The sequence below is a fragment of the Bombina bombina genome, chromosome 5 (genome assembly GCF_027579735.1).
Source record: "Bombina bombina isolate aBomBom1 chromosome 5, aBomBom1.pri, whole genome shotgun sequence".
Lineage (NCBI taxonomy): Eukaryota > Metazoa > Chordata > Amphibia > Anura > Bombinatoridae > Bombina > Bombina bombina.
In genome coordinates, this window is record NC_069503.1 from 558,203,312 (window position 1) to 558,219,179 (window position 15,868).

Here is a 15,868-nt window from a genome sequence, read left to right on the forward strand (position 1 = left end):
ATATATATATATATATATATATTATGTTATATGGGTAATTTGAAACTCACATATTAAGCATATTGAGGGTAGCCTTGAAACTTGCATGAAGTCCAGCAAGAAACATTCCATGATGATATTTTCCTTTTGTATAAGTTGTAACATATGGTTCTAATATAAGATCCTCTCAACAAAATGCTTGTATGGGCATATTCTGTTATGTGCTATAACAACATTGTTATTTCCTCTGGGCCCCTTATGCAGATGTGAAGTTAACTACATTTTTTATATATTTCCTGTGACCTCATGTATGATGTATAATTCACTATAAAGTCTTTGTGTGTTTTTCAATAAATGGGAATCTTGTGAAAACACTCAGTTGCATGTGTGTGTGATTTCAGTGGTCACCCCAGGGCCCTGAAGAAAACGTGTGCTGCACCCTTATCAGCCAGAGCAGAGCTAAGAAACAAAACAAGTAACCCTACAAGCTGGTGTCAGACAAGTGGGATGAAACAGGGAAATCTCGGAAGGTGAGTTGAACAAAGAGTCCTTTTTATTCTGACCTTTTTTTCTCTTACCACGAGACCCCTTAAGTTTCATTTTACATAGGAATAGTTGGGAAATATATATGTGAATCTTTGGTAGATTCTAACTATTGTCTTTGGTAGACTAAAAAGAGGAATAGTAGATTTATTTGGTAAAAATCAGGTAAAATATATATATAAATCTTTGGTAGATTTTAATTATTAATTCTTTGGTAGACTAAACAAAAAGGGGAATAATAGATTTCTTTGGTAGAAATCAGGTTATATTTAGTCTGGCTGAAGGGTTAAACCACACATTTTCTTGCTGCTTGCTTTTGAAATATGCTGTATGGCTAACATTGCTTTAAAGTTATAAGATAAATACTGCATTGTTTATATGAATTCTTATGCTGCTTGCTTTTTAAATATGCTATTGCTGTATTGCAAAATACTGCTTATTGTATAAAGTATTAAGAAAGTAAACTGTTGCTAATATGTATTGATGTTTCTGAATGTTAGTAAAACGCTACATTTTTTCTGGTGAAGGGTGACATTTGACCTATAGATAATTAAAGCCAGAGACTACTGAAAGAATCAGCATAGTGATTTTTTTTTTTTCTCTTGTTGTAAACTTAAGCATTAAGCACAATAACTGGTAACGGAGTACAACCATTCTAGTTAATGTGGTTTTTGCAAAAAGATTCAATAATTAATTGCTCTTAAAAGTAAAGGTATTGCATTTTTTAATTTTTATTATTTTTTATTATTTATTTATTTTTTTGTGTTGTATTGAATTTTGTTGTAAAAGTTTTAAAGGATAAGTTAGGAGTTGAGAATGGGCAAATCCCAGTCTAAACAATTTCCATCACCTAGGCCAGGAGAAACATGTAAAGATTATGTGGGACGGGTGTCGCCCAATGGATTTCTGTATATTGATCCGTGGGTTCAGAATATGGCAGAATGGACAGAAGCTATGAGAAGCTCTGATCCATTCCACAGAGAGGGGGATAATGATAAATTTCATATGAATATGGTAAAAGGGTTGTGTCTAGGTGATGAAGAGGCATTTCCATGGTATAAAGGTGATCCAAGATGGAATATTGATTATATGAAAAAGGGTGGGGAAAATTGGCTGACTGTTGCTCCATACTGGCAATATATTGATATACATGGGAATGAAAAGAAGGGTAAAAGTGGGAAGCAAAGACAGACAGCATATTCACCTCCCCCGCCCCATATTATGCCCCTCACCTACCTTTTCCATCATTTAACAGACTATATCCTAGCCTCCCATCCCCTAGTGACATAGATCTAGAGACTATTGCTATTGCCTCTGCTCAGGTACCCCAGGAATTGACCTTGCCAGGACCTTCTGTAACTCCCCGATACCAGGTCACTAAACCCCCAATTATGCCCAAACCCCTGATTAAGGTTGAACCAGTAACACCTTCCTACCCCCCTACAATAACCCCACAATATAAAAGAGGGAATGAAGACGTAGAGGGGGAGGAGGCAGCTGTACCAAAATCTAGTATGCAATTTCTTACTGTGGAAGACCAATTAATTATTAAACCTTTGTCCCCGGGTGAATTAAGGGAAATTACCAAGGGAGCCCCAAACCCCCGTCAACATCCATCAGCTTGCATTATGTATTTAAAAAGAATGTTACAAGGACAAAATATGACACAGACAGACATAAGAATTATCATTGATGCACTTCTAGACTATGACCCTGAATCAGGTTGGGAGTGGGGTAATGTAAAGAGTATTAGTAAATTGAGTCGAGATCCAACAATTAACTATGCCCTAAACACACGTGAGGGACTTGATGAAATGTGGACAGAATTAAGTATAGAAATGCATAGAATATGGAAGGATAAACAAAGTATGTCAATTGCACTAGCGTGCAAACAGAATACAAAGGAAACAGTAGTAGAATTTGTTAAGCGTTTTTATAAATGCTGGAAGGAAGAGGCTGGAATGGAATCAGGGGATGCAATGGGCTCTCTGAAGGTCCAGACTTGCATTAGTAATATGCAACCTCAGCTTTCTTTGTTGGTGAAACAACTTGTCTCTGATTGGCCGGAGTTGACTCCAGCAGAATTCTTGAAAAGAATTCATGAAAAAGAAGGGGCAGGTTGTATTGACATCAGGAAATTAGAAGGAAAAAATGCTGCTTTTTTCAAAAGCAGAATTTACAACATTGTGATCCATTCCAGGCCAGGGAAAGGGATAATACAGGGAGTAATAGAATGTATGTGAGAGGTAGAGGGAGAGCTAGAGGGAATTATACTTCAAACAGAACACATTGTTTTAACTGTGGGGAACAGGGACATTGGAAAAATGAATGCCCAAAACCCCCTAATAATTCTGGCCCCCCTTACAATCCCCGACAGTATAACAGACAGCCTTACATAGCCCCTGCACCCATGGAGGCACCCAAACACAACATACAATGGCCATAGGGGTGCCTAGAAGGTAGCACTCCAATTTTTCCAGTGGTGTCAATAAGTTATCATGAGCAACTGTACTTAGTCCTACAAGTGGAGGGAGAACCCCTACCATTTCTAGTAGACACAGGAGCTACATGCTCCGTCTTATGCTCAGATATGTATGATGGCATTACTGGAAAATCTGAACCTTCTTTAGGGATTAATGGAGTGCTGACTCGGACTCGCATCACACCGCCACTTGAAGTTAGGGTACCCTGCACTGGCCAACAACTTTTGCACCCATTTCGTATTATAACTGGGTGTCCCCTTAACCTTTTGGGTCGTGATCTTATGGGTCCCCTTGGAGTGAAAGTAGCTGTCACTAGACAGGGTGGGTTAGACGTGAGTCTAGGGTCCACTAACCTGTGTTTTTATAATGACATATTGACAGATGTCCCATCCTCTGTATGGGCATCTTCAAAACTTGACGTTGGTTTAGTTCAGTGTACCCCATATAAAGCCAGATTAAAACCTAATACTACTCCAGTGTTTATTAAACAATATCCATTGTCTAGATAGAAGAAAGAAGGGATAAGTCCCATGATAGAGGAAGGAGTCCTCCATCCAGTAGTTTCTCCCTATAATACCCGCATAAATCCGATCCCAAAGAAAGGCAATGAATATAGGTTAGTACAAGACCTAAGGGCAATTAATGAAATAGTAATCCCAATTGCCCTAATAGTCCCAGATGTTACAACCTTACTCACAGCCATTCCACATGATGCCTGTATATTTACAGTCATTGATTTAGCTAACGCATTCTTTTCAGTCCGATTGGACCCTGAGACACAGCTACTTATGGCTTTTTATTATGATGGGCGTCAGCTTACCTGGACACGCCTCCCTCAAGGCTATGTGGCCTCACCTGCGGTCTACTCGCTGTTGCTCCAACGTACCTTGTGGTCATGGACTCCCAGCTAAGGTTCCATCCTCCTTCAGTACGTCGATGACCTACTGTTGTGTAGTCCTAACCAGGAGGCAAATACAGTAGATACAATAAGTCTGTTAAAACACCTTGCTGCTGAATGTCATAAAATAGCAAAACATAAGCTACAAGTAGGAGTGACAAAAGTGGATTACCTTGGTTTTGTGCTTTCCCAAGGCCACCGGTCCATTAGTCCCAAACGAATCCAAGCGATTCAACAGATCCCAAAGCCAGTTACTAGAAAGGACGTGCTCACCTTTCTAGGTATGATTAATTATTGCAGACAATGGATTCCTAAGTGCTCCCATCATGATTCCATTCTAAGGCAAGCCACAAAAGGGATAAGCCCTGAACATATAAAATGGACCACAGACATGACTAAATCCTACATAGCTCTGAAGACTAGCATTATTAGTGCCCCTGCTTTAGGACTACCTGATTATTGTAAATCATTTCACTTGCATGCTAGGGACAATTGTAAAACCATGGCTGCTGTCTGTGCCCAAGAGCATGGTGGAGGCAATATGCGTCCCGTAGCTTTCTTTTCCAAAGTAGTTCCAATACCGGTACAAGGGATGCCGGCATGTCTCCCAGCATTGGCGACTTGCGCCATGGCTGTAGAGATGGTTGAAACAATCACATTAGGCCATCCAATAGTACTACACACTAGTCACCAAGTTTTACATCTTGTAAAAAATGTCACTACCCAACACAAGACTTTCTGGTTATGAATGTATATTACTGAATAATACAAATCTGACTATTAAATATAGTAGTGTATCCTCAGGGCCAACTCAAATAATTAGTGCCTTACTTACAGGATCACCAGACTTTCCAACAGACCATGACTGTATAGAGGTAATACACCACATTACCACACCAAGACCTGATTTGATGGATAAACCTTTTGACCATGCTGATAATGTGTTTGTTGATGGTTCTTGTTCCCGACCTAGTGACGGTATTTATAAGACAGGCTATGCCGTTGTGCAACTACCAGACATTGTTCTAGATGCAGGCCCCATTCCTTATCCTTCTGCACAAGCTACAGAATTAATAGCACTCACAAAAGCATGTAAATTGTTTGAAAATAAATCTGTTAACATTTACACTGACTCTCGCTATGCTTTTGGGGTTGTGCACAATTTTCGTATGATATGGAAACAACGTGGTTTTGTTTCAGCAGATGGCAAGACCATCTCTCATACAGACCTGATTAATGACCTTTTAGAGGCCATACAACTCCCAAAGGACATAGCGATCATACATTGCCGTGCACATACATACAAGTCTGACCCTATTTCCTTGGGTAATGCGCTTGCAAATAAAATTGCTAAAGAGGCTGCTTATGTTTTTCATACACCCGGATCCACCATCCGTATGCATGCTGTTTTAGCCCCACCTTCATGTCCTACAGACCATATGCTTCTTGAACTCCAGGGAGATGCCACTCCTAGTGACATATCTTTCTGGACTACTAATGGGTTAACTTTAGATAAGAATGGTTTGTTTTCTAAAGAGGGGAAGGTGGGCATACCGAAAAGCAGAGCACCACTCTTTATAGTACAAGCCCATGGTGTTGGACACCTAGGTATAAAACCAACAACTAACTTGTTGAAGCAATCTTTCTACATTAGAGGTATAGGTGATCATTGCAAGGCATATATTAATAGATGTGTATATTGCTTACAGACCAATGCAACCATCCCCAATAAAGCCCAGCATGACCACTTACCCCCACCTACAGCCCCATTCACTCATCTACAAATTGATTTTACACATATTCCAAAAACTGGCACTAAACAATTATATCTGCTTGTAATAGTTGACCAATTTTCTAAGTGGCCAGAAGCTTTTGTTAACCAGAGGGAAGATGCAAAAACAGTCGCTAAAATTTTAGCCACTGAAATAATTCCCAGATTTGGTTGTCCGCTTCAGATTAATTCTGATAACGGTCCAGCGTTCATTAGTAAAATCACACATGAGTTATTAGAATGGTTACAGATTAATTGGAACTTTCACATTCCCTACCATCCTCAAAGCTCAGGGATTGTAGAAGGAATGAATCGCAATATCAGGGAAAAACTTTTAAAGGCAACAGCAGGTACATGGGTTAAATGGCAAAACTATTTACCTGCGATTTTAGCAGAAATCAGAATGACCCCAAATCGGACAACCAGGTTGTCTCCATTTGAGGTCCTAATGGGTAGACCATTCCCGACTCCATGGGTAAAAGGCCCACTTATCATTAAAAATGGTGATTTAGATTGTATTAAGGAACAATATATAAAATAATTGATTGATAAATTGAATGGCATCTATGGTGATGTGTCTTCCCGTTTACCTCTTCCCTCACAGGAACCAACCCATCCTTTCAAGTCTGGAGATCTGGTCTTCATTTGCCAGCTGAATAAAGCAAAGAAAGGAGGTTTCCCGTTCAGCAAGCCAGTCACTGTGATCGCTGTAACCAGGACTGCCGTACTGACTGACGACAAGGACATCTGGATACACGCTTCACGAGTGAAACTCTGTCCAAAGAGAGGAGAAGCGGGTGAGAAGCTATCGGTCACCCCTCACAAAGGAGAAGTGGGTGATAAGGTACAGATCACTCCTCACAAAGACCAGGATGACGATCTCAATCATGGATCCAAGACATTCCTGTAAGATCTTCCTTTTCCTAATGGGGATATTGATCTTTGTGTATATCCCAATAGTATTAATAACGGCATGTTATTACTCGCCTGAAGATGCTGAACACTTTACACCTATTTGTCAACTATTTAAAACAAATAATAACTCTAATCTTTTAGAAAGACTAAAAAGGTCTGCACCATTACATATATGATAATTTCAGCATTCAGGTGAAACAGTTTATAAATCATCAGAACAAAGGAAGTGAGAGATGTTTTTGCAATAGTAATAATAATAACAATAGCTTTATTCCAATAATAACATAGTATCACATAACTCTGGCAATCTAGATTAATCATTTAACTATATTGACGTTTACTAACTGCTGATAACAATATTAGTTTACCACAACTACGTGCCTGCACAACTACAAATAGCAATCTAACGGCTAGATTACGAGTTTTGCGTTATGAGCAGCTCGGTACTAACTTGCAAGTTATTTCCACCGCTCACCTCCCTATAGCGCTGCTATTACAGGTTTTCATAAATCCGGCGTTAGCAGGCAATATGTGAGTGTAGAGCAAAATTGAGCTCCATACCGCACTCCAATACCAGCGCTGTTTTGAGCTGGTTTTACGTGCTCGTGCACAATTTCCCCAAAGACATCAATGCGGAGAGCCGGCTAAAAAAAAGCCTAACACCTGCAATAAAGGAGCATAAAGCTCTGTAACGCAGCCCCATTGATTCCTATGGGTAAACAAAAGTTATGTTTACAACTAACTCCCTAACATAAACCCTGAGTCTAAAAACCCCTAATCTGCTTATTAACCCCTAATCTGCCGCCCCCAACGTCGCCGCCACTATACTAAAGTTATTATCCCCTAAACCTAACCCCCACTAACTTTAATATAATTAAAATAAATCTAAATAAAAATTACTATCATTAACTAAATAATACCTATTTAAAACTAAATACTACCTATAAAATAAAACGTAAGCTTGCTACAATATAACTAATAGTTACATTGTAGCTAGCTTAGGTTTTATTTGTATTCTACAGGCAAGTTTGTATTTATTTTAACTAGGTAGACTAGTTAGTAAATAGTTATTAACTATTTACTAGCTACCTAGTTAAAATAAATACAAATTTATCTGTAAAATAAAACCTAACCTGAGTTACTTTTAATTTAATTGCAGTGTAACCTTACACTACAATTAAATAAATTACATGAACTAAATACAATTAACTAAATTACAAAAAAAACAACACTAAATTACACAAAATAAGAAATAAATTATCAAATATTTAAACTAATTACACCTAATATAATAGCCCCCCAAAATAAAAAAAAAGCCCTAGCCTAAACTAAACTGCCAATAACCCTTAAAAGGGCATTTTGCAGGGCATTGCCCCAAAGAAATCAGCTCTTTTACCTGTAAAAAAAAATATACAAACAACCCCCCAACAGTAAAACCCACCACCCACACAACCAAACCCCCCAAATAAAATCCTATCTAAAATACCTAAGCTCCCCATTACCCTGAAAAGAGCATTTGGTTGGGCATTGCACTTAAAAGGGCATTTAGCTCTTTTTCCGCCCAAACACTAAGCTAAAAATAAAACCCATCCAATAAACCCTTAAAAAAACCTAACACTAACCCCCGAAGATCCCTGTACAGTTTTTGAAGACCCAACATTGATCCTCAATGAAGCAGCAGAATTCCTCACCGAAGCCGGCAGAAGTCTTCATCCAAGCGGGCCGAAGTCTTCATCAAGCCGGCAGAAGTCTTCATCCAGACGGCATCTTCTATCTTCATCCATCCGTCGCGGAGCGGCTTTATCTTCAAGACATCCGGCGCGGAGCATCCTCTTCAATTGACGGCTCTTCCAGAATGAAGGTTCCTTTAAGGGACGTCATCCAAGATGGCGTCCCTTGAATTCCGATTGGCTGATAGAATTCTATCAGCCAATCAGAATTAAAGGGTAAAAAATCCTATTGGCTGATGCAATCAGCCAATAGGATTGAGCTCACATTCTATTGGCTGATTGGAACAATCCTCCCTGGCAAACTCGTAATACCGGCGCAAAGGAAGTCCCATTGAAAAAGTACTTTTGGAAAGCTGCGGTAGTTACGTTGCATTACGGCCAAAAAAGTGTGGGGTGCAGCTAAACCTGCAAGACTCGTAATACCAGCGGTAGTGAAAAAAGAGCCATAAAGCTGCTTTTTCACTCATACCACAAAACTTGTAATATAGCCGTAAGTTACTTATACTTATATTCTGCAATCTGAACACAATTCTAGCTAACTTTATAACAATATTTAATACATCATTGTTACACTGTGATTCATTATCCTGTCTTGGGGTGATTGGAGGAGAACGTCTGGGCAATCTGACAAGAGATAGTGGCCTTGGGAACAGCACTGTTGATGCGTCCAGCGGCAGGTAAAAATCTCCTGATGTATTGCCTACAAGTACCACCTAATATACTGTTATCTTACATAACAGTTCTGGCATCAATCCACAGACCACTGAGGCACTCCCCATAAGCTGGACTGAAGCCCACCATAGCCCGCTGAACTACTGGAGCATCGCTTACCCCATCAGGGGCATCTCAGACTCTATCCCTGAGGGGGGGGGGACGACAGATATGCTGCTAATGCTCACAGTCATAAATGATTAAATGAGCTAGAGCAACGGTGACAGTTGAGCTACTTTAGCGGTTGTGACTGTGAGGGAGTGGGCAGCAGAACGCAGGCAAATTTTAGCATGAGACCACAAACAGGCCCTGATGATCAAGACATTGTAAGACCCACAAGAAATTGCCTTTTTGGCCTTGCCTTGTCTCGCAATCTGTGGGTCTAGCGATATATTGCAAAAAAGTGGGCTGACCCTCTATGTTCTGACGAGCGGGGATGTGTCCCCCATATTAAATAATAGGGATCACAGCTTCAGCAAAAGTCAGACAACATCGCCACTCATCTGAAATATCTGTGGCGGGGAGGGGCTGTATTTAATGTGTTCCAAAACTGTGTGTTTGCTGAAACAAAAAATGTTTTTGTGTAGGAACACTTCATATAATGCATATGTAAACTTTGTTTTTCTGTACAGATTTCCTACTCTGGAAATTCTCGAAAGCTACGACACTGATATGACTAAAAAGATGCATCTAACGTGGAGGACAATGCCTCAAATATTACACACTCACGACAATATTTCCCCATTAAAATACAGGTTACTCCCATGGAACGCCCATAAAACTCCCACAGAATGCCTATATATAAACGTCATGTCTGTGATCTACCTTCCTAATAAAAAAAAAAATCAAAACCCTTCCTATTAAACCTATTGGATACATGTAGATACAATGTTTTATTTATATGTATCTTGTTGTATAATGCAATATTATGTATTTTAATTACTGTCATAATTTTACAAAAGGTTTTATATTTCTTTCTGGGGGTTTTATTTTTTAAGAATAAGATTTATTTTTCATGATATCAATATGTCAATAGAAGACTTTATAGTTTTATAGTGATATTAATATGTCATAGAAGAGTTTACAGTTTTAATTTACTACATAATTTTTAGGATTGCAAAGTTAAAGAAATGCAGTAATGTAAAACTAAAATTGTAGATACTGTCTTCTGTACATTTTAATATCATAAAACTACATGTTCTTCCTAAAAAAAAATGCAGTACACTCTTTTATAGGGCTGTGCTGGCATTTTTATTGTTTTTATTTATTTATTTCAAATTAGCCAATAGAAGGATTTCTATGTTATTTTAGGGCCCAACACTACAGCTGAGCACCAGAGGAGCCATAGCAGAGGACCGGAGCAGCAGAGAACCGGAGGAGACATCACTGCCTTCTGATTTACTTCTGATGAAGAAAAGAAGAGGACCCTTTGGATTTTTTTTTTCATAAGGATCAATGTAAATTACTTTCCGCTTCGTTGATTTATTTATTTTTCTTTAGGATTATTGTGGATTACTTCGGATGAAGACTTTGGTTGGTGACTAAAAAATATTTGTTGTTGACTGCTACTTTTTTATGTTTTGTTTATTGCTATTTTTTGGTTATCTTGTGCTTGTTTAATGATGTGTATTTAGTTTGATTTGTTGTTTATTTATGGTTGCATACTTTGCTTAACCTTTTAAACGCCGTTATGCCGTTCTATTCCATCACAATTACACTGGGCTTTAGTGCCGTTCTGACGGAATAGAACATCATAACCGTTGGCTGTCCTAAAGCCAACTGCGCTTCCATGATGTGTCAAAGGGACGCCCCCCTGACCCGATCCCATCATTGAAATCTCGCAATCATGTGCACGATCTCAGGATTTCAATTTGTTTAAATTAACTCGGTCATCAAAGGGTTAATATAGTGTTTTTGTTATTTACTTTGCTTAATTTGTTGTTTATTAATGGTTATGTACTTTATTTTATTTAGTGTTATTGTTGTTTATTTAGTTTAATTTTCTATTTATGGCTGTGTACTTTGCTTAATTTAGTGTTATTGTTGTGTACTTCTTTATTCTTTTAATTCTTGTAGGCTGCGATCCATTAAATCGGTTGTGTGATATTTGTAAAATGGATCATTTATATCTTTAATGTAATGTTCAAAAATATTGCCACCATCACCACCTACTGATCTGTATAGTAACAAGCCTCTTGGCAAGACTGCATTCAAACACTGATTTCAGCAGTTTTGACAATTTCACAGGAAATCTCATTCCGGCGACGGATCCCTTTTAAATATATCGCCACATTGCGGCTGTTTTGATCATCAGGCCCACTGTAAGTGCCTGCAGCCCCCCCCCCAGTTAAAACATTATCTAGAGCGATTGTAGCTCTGACAGCTGCGCTAGTGCTGTACTAGCAGTAACTAAGCAGTTAAAGGGACACTGAAACCAAATTTTTTCTTTTGTGTTTCAGATAGAGCATGCATTGTTAAGCAACTTTCTAATTTACTCCTATTATCAAATTTTCTTCGTTCTCTTGCTATCTTTTATTTAAAAAGAAGGCATCTAAGCTTTTTTTTAGTTCAGTACTCTGGACAGCACTTTTTTATTGGTGGATGAATTTATCCACCAATCAGCAAGAACAACCCAGGTTGTTCACCAAGAATGGGCCGGCATCTAAACTTACATTCTTGCATTTCAAATAAAGATACCAAGAGAATGAAGAAAATTTGATAATAGAAGTAAATTAGAAAGTTGCTTAAAATTTAATGCTCTATCTGAGTCACAAAAGAACATTTTTGGGTTCAGTGTCCCTTTAATAGTGAGTAGAGTGGGTGCCCGTGTCAGAATAAGAGGTCTGTTGCTCTAGGGGCCCTGTAGTGTGGGGTCAGGCCCAGGAGAGTTAGTGCCCAGGGGGAGTGGATCTGTTGTGTCCCTTTATATTTTCATGTCAGATACAGTTGATCAAATATAAATGTTTTAGAAGGGAGTATTTTTATGTTTTATTTTAAGAAAGTATATTTAATTTTTAAGTACTGTATTAAACTTTCTGAGTAACTGCTTGACAGGTGATTAATCAGAACATGATTTGAGGAAGAAAAATGCCATTATTATCCTTAGTAGATTGTTAATTTCTTTACTCCATGCTGTGATAGCATACATAAGTAATTCACAGAAACTGAGATTTTTTTTTGTATCCCTTTTCTATTTGTACATCATTTATACTGCTCACCATTTAATCTCATGTTAGAAATTCTATCAAATAATTGTTTACTCTGTCTTTGTATAAAAATTCAAATAGTAATTGCAAAATCAAATCATTATCATGTTTTTAAAGCTGGTTTCTCTTAATGTTTGGGTGAAATTCTAGAAATAGAGCCAAAATAGTGTTGCATAAATCATGTTGATGTTCAGGAGATTTCAAAAGTCACAAAATGTTAGTGCAGGTTTTCTCATGTCTGTTGCTTTCCCCTATGATGTAAATTATGTGACAAGCAACTGCAACGCCAACATGAAAACTGAACATTCTGTCTATAGAAAACAAAAATGTATACTTTTCTGCAAGAAGATTTTTATTAATTTTTACAGTTCTCACAGGGCAGTAGCCTATTTTGTTATAGCAAGAACAAGTGGCCAAGTAAAAGTGCTCTTAGAAATATAAATACACAAAGGGTGATCATATAAATATGGAACCAGGGGATTCGTGATGAAGTAAATACAGAGACATTTTTACCAGGAATGCTTTCAACTACTTAAAAGGCCATGATACCCAAATGTTGAAACTTGAAAGTGATGCAGCACAGCTGTAAAAAGCTGACTAGAAAATATCACCTGAATATCTCTATGTAAAAAAGAAAGATATTTTACCTCAAAATGTCCTCAAGGTATAAACCCCCTATTCCGTCTTACGTAGTCTAGTCATAACCTTAAATAAATAAGACATGAAAACTTTGTTGGGAGAAAGACCGGTCACGGACACGTTTATTCAATAAATGATTAACTTGTGGCTAATATCTTTATTATTATTAGGCACTCAAACATATATTAACTCAAACTTTAAATCAAGTTCGTCATAAATAAATAACCGGTGGCGGCATCTAACCTTAACCTAACCCCTACCAGCAGACGGACAAGGCCCCTTTCGGTGTTTCCAGCGTGACACCCGGCTGTTCACGCCCAATGGCACAGAGTGAGATCTGTGATGTTTAGAGATCTTCAATCTGCATCCGCAAGGGAGAGGACCCCTAGGCCGGCACATAGTGGGCGTACCCCCTCCCCTTTTTTAGACCGTCACTCTTCTCTCCCCGTGCCTGCTCCCTAGAGCCTTGACCATCCGCCACAAGAGCCAGGCATACTCTTGCCGCCACCCAAGCAAACAGGCCCCTATTACCTAGAAATTAACCAAGTAACATCACAATCGTATAAAAACCATCAATTATTTTTTTTTTTGCAACATACCTATTTTTTTTTAATGGAACGCCAATATTAACACTTACAAACGTGCCATTTTAAATTAACTTTATTTAAAGGACCAGTCAACACTGTAGATTTGCAAAATCAGCAAATGCAAGATAACAAGACAATGCAGTAGAACTTAGTCTGAACTTCAAATGAGTAATAGATTTTTTTTCTGACAATTTTAAAAACTATGTTTATTTCCACTCCCCCTGTACCATGTGACAGCCATCAGCCAATAACAAATGCATACACGTACCATGTGACAGCAATCAGCCATTAACAAATGCATACACACTTATTCTTGCACATGCTCAGTAGGAGCTGGTGACTCAAAAAGTTTAAATATAAAAAGACTGTGCACATTTTGTCAATGGAAGTAAATTGGAAAGTTGTTTAAAATAGCATGCTCTATCTGAATAATGAAAGTTAATTTTGATTGAGTGTCCCTTTAATAAACAATGGGAACATTGGAATATTTTTCATTGGAACATTGGCTTAAAACTTGAGGAATATCCGACAGAAATTTTTTCGTTTGGAATGAAATCATCACTTTATTATAACTTTATTGTGCACTTTTACCTTTTTATATTTTTATTGAGGTTATTAACAAGTACAATTGCATATTCATGTACATCAAATGTTGGAAGAGACAGATTGCAGATTGGTACATTATGAAGATATCTTAACAATAGAACTTTTAAAACAGCATAAATAATATTGCATATAATAAAGTTAGAACCTCACTTTTTTTTTTTCCAACAAGTCAAATTTCCTCCAGTGACGAAAGGGCCACTCATGGACCCTGGAGAATTTTAGGCACTGTGGAGGAGGAACACTGATGTTATGGGTGGTCACTTATGGGCCATTACTGTAATGTACATCACAACCATTAGACAGTGTAAGTGGAGACATGGAACAATAAAAGAGCACCAAAGGGATAATGCGACACATAAATGCAAAGCCAATACTAAACTACATTACATAACAATATACACAGCAATACAATATGCGGGGAACACAGCCAATGTAGAAGCACTAGGGTGGATGCTCAGAATGGAGATGTGTCACATAGTCATACTGGGTGATTTAAGGGGGGTTCCTAGTATCATCCATAGGGACTACTAGCAAAGAGGATTAAGAATTAATGAAAGAGACAATGATGGAGATGCACCCCTTAGTCACAGTACTACTTACTTGATGTTCCCAAACAGAGAAGTTAGTGTCATTGTAATGCGCACCCAACTAGACGGGGATGCTATAGACAAGGGGCACATAGTTACAAATTGGTTAATATGGAAAAACATAATCCACTGTATATAAATGATAGAGAGTGAAGTTTTGCTCTGATACCTTTCCTGGTGGAGCTACCCTAGCTTAATTTTTGAGTGTGATAAATTGGCCGTGGACAAACAGGAAGAATGGTATCATCACTCACACAGAAGCACACACCAAGGGGGCCCCCAGTAAGAAAGATGTTTAAATGCAATAATTAGAAAGCATAATAATACATATACATAATGAAATTTTACCCCACTCTGTATTATTCCGACTAAAGAATGTTTGACATCTTGTACCCTCGTGAAAGCTCCGGAATAACGTCCAGCATATGAGGGGAAATCCAAATGAATTGTGTTAAGTGGCAATGTCCTTTCGCTTATCGTAGGTAACTTGGTTATTGACATGAAGAAGTTCACCTATGAGTCCCTTCTTTTAACCGATACCGGTCTTTGCAGAGGGAGAGACTTGCCCTGTGCTGTGAATTTTCAGCTGTTGCACTAGTATTCCTACAAAACAGCGCTTCTCCCTGCTGACCAAAGCCTCAATGCGGTACCTTACCGGGTTCACCGAAGGCTTGCAGGTTTGTGTTGGAAGGTGTGAGTACAGGGTGGAACACTCCTTTTGTTTGAACAAAGCTGCTCGAATACTGGGACGTTGTTCTGCCTGTTGAAGCAAATAGTGTAGGGCGGTGTGGGGGCCAGCTCTGCGGTGTCCTCCCGTTCCTGTGAGTAGCCGAACTATGGGTCTCAGAGGCGCGACACAGTAAACATAGCTGTCACTAGGAGCTCCGCCAATCCCGGCAACAAGTTACTCACGCAGTGAGTAATCCATAGAGCCTTTATTATAGTCGGGTAGGGCGATCTCCCCCGGTGTATTTAAAGGAGCTAAGGCTGCGGTTTCTATACATGCCTGTGTCATTCCCGCTTTTGCCGCCTCACTATCCCCTGGGTGGAGGTAAGGACCTACGGATCTACATAGGGTCTGGGACCGGGTATCATTTTCCCCCTCATGGAGCTCCGTATTAAGTGAGGATCTTCTACTCGCCTGTCTTGCAGGCATGCTGAGCGAATCAAAGGCCTCAGTTATAGATGCCATGAGGGCCGCTTGGTGCAGGTC